Source organism: Tupaia chinensis, unplaced genomic scaffold, assembly GCF_000334495.1.
Source record: "Tupaia chinensis unplaced genomic scaffold, TupChi_1.0 Scaffold000607_1, whole genome shotgun sequence".
NCBI classification, from domain to species: domain Eukaryota; kingdom Metazoa; phylum Chordata; class Mammalia; order Scandentia; family Tupaiidae; genus Tupaia; species Tupaia belangeri.
Genome location: NW_006160126.1, coordinates 256379 through 261718, shown reverse-complemented (window position 1 = coordinate 261718; position 5340 = coordinate 256379).

Genomic DNA, 5340 nt, shown 5'->3' with positions numbered 1-5340 from the left:
GCTTCCTTTCTCACTTTTCCTCACTCTCTCACACTCTGTCCCTCTCTGGTCAAATTAAAATATAAATAAATAAGTGAATAAATAAAGTTAAATAAAATACTTATTAAAAAAAAGAAAGAAAAAAAGAAACGAGTACAGCAGAGGCAGAGAAAATGGTTCCATGTAAGAGGCCGGACCCAAGAGACTGTGACATTGAATTCCCAGGAGCCAGTTGCTCAAAGCAGCCATTGTAGTCTTCCTTTATGAAGTTCATCTCAGTGTTTCGGAATTGAAAAGATACAAATTGCCAGCAGAGAAAGAAACTTTTCTTAAAAAAGAGCCAAAAAGAAATCCAGGAACTGTAACATAGAATATCTGAAAGGAAAAACGCAGTAGGTGGGCTCCACAGCAGCGTGGAGAAGACGGAGTAATGTGTCAGTGAACTTAAAGATCAATTTAAATGATCTAATTTGAAGAACAGAGGGAAAATGGGTTAAAAAAAAAAAAAAAAGTAGGTCAACAGTCATGGGGGACCTGTGTCAATAGAAATGATCTAATCTGGAGCCAGCAGACGGTGTAATGATTACATCGCTTGACTCCCATGTAGGCAACCATGGTACGAGTCCCGGAACTGGCAGCTTAAAATTCACACCAGGTACATGTGCGTGCGTGCGTGCCCAAGATCCCAAGAGGAGAATGGAGGAGAAGGGATTGCGCGTGGCCATCCCCCTGTGGGGGAGTGATTTCTCGCTTTCTGTCTCTCTGTCTTTCTGGCAAGCACATGCTCCCTATAGCAAAAAACTCTCTTAAAAAAAAATAACAATAACAAATGAAATTAAATAAATAAGTAAATCTTTTAAAAAATGAAAGTGCAAGTCCTAACACAGTTTGTAGGGTGTCAGTATCTGCCAGCGCAATACAGATGACAGCTAGGACATAAAAGGGGAAGGGGAAAGAGATCTATAACGTTACAGTCTCCAATGTCTTCCTTGAAGTTGTTAAATATCAACTCGAAGTAGACTGTGAAAACATAGGTACAATTCTTAGAGCAACCACTGGAAAAAAATACAGGGCGACATAGGAAAGAAGCTGACAGATTAATTCAAACAGAATAGTAAAAAATACTCAGAAGAAGGCACATAGGGGGAACAGAAGAATAAACAAAAGGGAGGGAGAGATACAAAAGGATGAAATAATAGGCCTAAATCCAACCCTAACAGTCATTCCATTAAATGTAAATAGTCTAAACACATCATTTAAAAAAAGAAAATGGCCACATTGATTTTTATTTTAAGTTCAGAGAGAGAGAGAAAAAGACAAGGAACCTTGAAGTGTCTTGCCCACTGCACTCTTCTCCCCATGAGCCTTCCAGCCAGCCAGGATGCCAGGTGTACATGCATCTGCCCAGCGTGTTTTAGGCTGACTTAGGATTCGGGCCCTGGTCTTCCATGTGGCTATATACACAATGGCTGACTTCACAGTTTGAGGTCCAGATCCGGCATCTTGAAAAACATGCTGGGCACATGAGTACACGTGGCCAAATTCCCTAAAGGAGAATGGAGGAGAAGGTATTGCGGCCCGGCCATCCCACCCCACCGGGAAAAGCAATTTGTTCCTCCTGCCCCCACCATGAGTGCAAGTGGCCTACAGTAAAAACTAAGAAAAAGAAAAAAAAAAAAAAAGAAAGAGATTAAGAAAAGAAACCCACTTTAACAAGTAGCATTTATTAAAGTTTATTTATTTCTTCCATGTGTGAAAGAGAGAGGGGGAAAAAAGAACAGAGAGAGACAGCAACCCCCATAGAGTCTGAGCACAGAGATCCACTCTAGCTTCAGCCAGCCCAGGTTTAGGGACATGTGCATGCCTGGTATACTCAAGGAGGTCTCTGGTATGATTCTGGAACCTTTCCATGTGCGTCAGCCTCATAGCGTGTCCTGTTTTACCAACACACCATTGTCCAGAAACCCACTTTAAATAAAATGATATAGATATATTCAAAGTAAGATAAACCATGCAAACACAAATCAGAAGACAGTTGTGTTGTTACTTCCCAGGGTAAAATAGAGCTGTACACAATGATAAAATGGCCAAATCATCCATCTACATCCACCTAACCACAGAGCTTTGAAACGATGAGGCAAAAACTCATAAAATTGAATGAAAAAATAGACACAGTAAAATGTCTCCAATTATACTCAACAACACCAACATTCCCCTCTTAGAAATACATACAGCAGGGGCCAGTGGATGGTGTAATGGCTATGTCACTGGACTCCCACTTAGTCGACCATGGTTTGAGTCCTGGACCTGATGGCTTAGACTCATGCCGGGTGCATGTGCATGCATGCCCAAGATCCCTAGAGGAGAATGGAGGAGAAGGGATTGCACTGTGGCCATCCCCCCTGGGGGGTGATTTCTCGCTTTCTGTCTCTTTGTCTCTCCAGTGAGCACACACGACCTAGAGCAAAACTCTCTCTAAAAATTTTTTTCGGGAACCAGCAGTTAGCGTAATGGCTATGTCGCTGGACTCCCACGTAGTCGACCGCAGTTCGTGTCCCGGACCCGGTGGCTTAAAACTCACGCCGGGCGCGTGTGCGTGCGTGCCCAAGATCCCGAGAAGAGAATGGAGGAGAAGGGATTGCGGCGTGACCATCCCCCCTGGGGCGTGATTTCTCGCTTTCTGTCTCTATGTCTCTCTCTGTCTGTCTGGCGAGCGCACGCGCCCTACAGTGAAAAATCTCTCCAAAAAAAAAAAATTTTTTTTTCATAAATTAATTAATTAAAAAAAAGAAATATATAGAAAGAGGGGGACAGAAAATCAGTGACATGTAAAGAATAACCACCCATCAATGATAGAATACACACTCTGCAAATGCACATGGAATGAACGTTCACCAAGAGAGACCATATACTGGACCATGAAACACACTTTAACAGATATAAAATAGTTAAATGTATGCAAAGGATACTCTTGGAATATGCTGGAATTAAACTAGAAATCAATCAGTGAAAGATACCTGAAAAAAATCCCACCTCCTTGAATGTGACCACTTCCCATGGCGAGTACTTTCTCCATCTCACTCTCTTTCTTTGTCTCTCTGTCTCTCTCTGTTAAATTAAAGAAAAAAAAAAAAGCAATCCTCAAGCATAAAATTGAGGATATGCTATATGGTATGCACGTGAAAAACTGTGGAGAGAAAGCTTGCGCGAATGAACAAGTCATGCCAGAGTAAGGAACCGAGGCAGAGGTGATAAGATGGGTCAAAATTTTACTTCAGATATGTCTTTCTTCTCAAACTTGCAACAACTGGGAATAAGAAAGAACACTCAAAAGCAGAGAAGATTCAGCATATTCCTTTTAAAGTCTCTGACATATAAGACTGCACAGGAAGGTGATTAAAAACGTAGCTTAATAAAAAGATCTCAGCTAGCGTAATTGCTATGTCGCTGAACTCTCATATAGCCGACCGCGGTTTGAGTCCCAGATCTGGTGGCTTAAACTCACGCTGGGCGCGTGTGTGTGCGTGCCCAAGATCCCGAGAGGAGAACGGAGAAGGGATTGCGGCGTGGCCATCCCCCATGGAGGGTTATTTCTAGCTTCTGTCTCTCTGTCTCTTTCTGTCTTTCTGGCGAGTGCATGCACCCTATAGCAAAAACCGCTCCAAAAAAAGAAAAAAAAGAAAGAAAAAAGGATCTCGTTTGTAAAGAAAGCAAAGGAATAGCACAGATTTAACTCAAGCAATGTCATCAAACTAAAGTAAGAAACAATTATGAAATAATATCGGACATGTTCGAATTATCATTAATGACTAATAGGAGAAGCGATAGTCGATTTTCCGCCCCCAGCAATTTAGAATTAAATAGTACTGTCATTTCCTAGGTTCATTTCAGCACAGGAACCTCGCAATAGTCAAATTCCTTCACCTCAAGGTACCATTCACTGAAAAAGAACTATTTCCAAGTACAAAAACCACTCAGGTTAACAACTTTTGACAACTTAATAGAAAGGTAGTAATTGACTCACAGCCTGTCATCACATGTGGAAAAGCATGGTCGAGACAAGAAACTTTCAACAGGTGACACTTCACTCAATAGTCACAGAGTATTTTGTGTCAAACAGGGTCAGGTAAGGGGAAGTGCAGGTGACAGCAGGGCAGGATTCTTCCCAGGGTGTAATGAGACCAATTACTAGTCAGACAGGAATGCAGTGACACGGGTGTAAGAAGAAAGAGAAGCCCGGAAGACTGTAACAGTTCAAAAGGGGAGGACATACCCAGTAGGTGGGACAGAGGATACGGCAGCGCAGCGTGTGGACTGAGGGCGCATGGAAACGTGGAGACTCAGAGAAGCTGAGAAGGAAAATGCAAGCGTGGGGTTGGAGAAGGTGGCTGGGCAGGAAGGCAGGGGCCAGATCTTGAGATGCTCTATGTCAGGCTAAGAAGCTTAGATTTGCTCAGAAGGCCAAGGGGATCCCACAACAAGAATTTCTTTTCTTTTTTATCTTCTTTTTCTTTTTCTCTCTTTTTTTCTTTTTCTTTTTCTTTTTCTTTTTCTTTTTCTTTTCCTCTCCTCTCCTCTCCTCTCCTCTCCTCTCCTCTCCTCTCCTCTCCTCTCCTCTCCTCTCCCTCCTCTCCTCTCTTTTCTTTTTCTTTTGAGACTTTTGCTATAGGATATATGTGGTCACCAGAGAGACAAAGAAAAACAGAGATCAAAAGTGAAAAATCACACCCCACTGGGTGGTGACGGCCACACCATAGTCTCTTCTCCTCTCAGGAGTTTGGGCACACACACACATGTGCCCGGCATGAATTTTAAGCTGCCGGGTCCAGAACTCAAACCACAGTCGACCCCGTGGGAGTCCAGCCATGAAACCATTACATCATCTGCTGGTTCCAAGACTTTCAGTCACGGAGGAAGATCATGGGACAATTCTGAGTAGTGTCGAACTTACAATTGGGGGAGATCAGGTAGGAAGCAGGGAGAGAAGGCTTAGAGTGGGACAGAATCAGAAAGTCAGTAAGTGGCTGCTACAGCAATCTAAGCAACTGTCATCTGAAAATAAATGAGGGCCTGAATTCAAACTGTAAAGAGGGGGACCAGCAGATGGCATAATGGCTGTGTCACTGGACTCCCATGTAGTTGACTGCAGTTCGAGTCCCAGACCCGATGGCTTAAACTCACGCTGGGCGCATGTGCATGTGTGCATGCCCTAGATCTTGAGAGGAGAATGGAGGAGAAGGGATTGCGGTATGGCCATCCCCCCGGGGCGGGGGGGTGATTTCTCACTTTCTGTCTCTCTGTCTCTGTCTTTCTGGTGAGTACATGCACCCTATAGCAAAAACCTCTCAAAAAAAAAAAAAA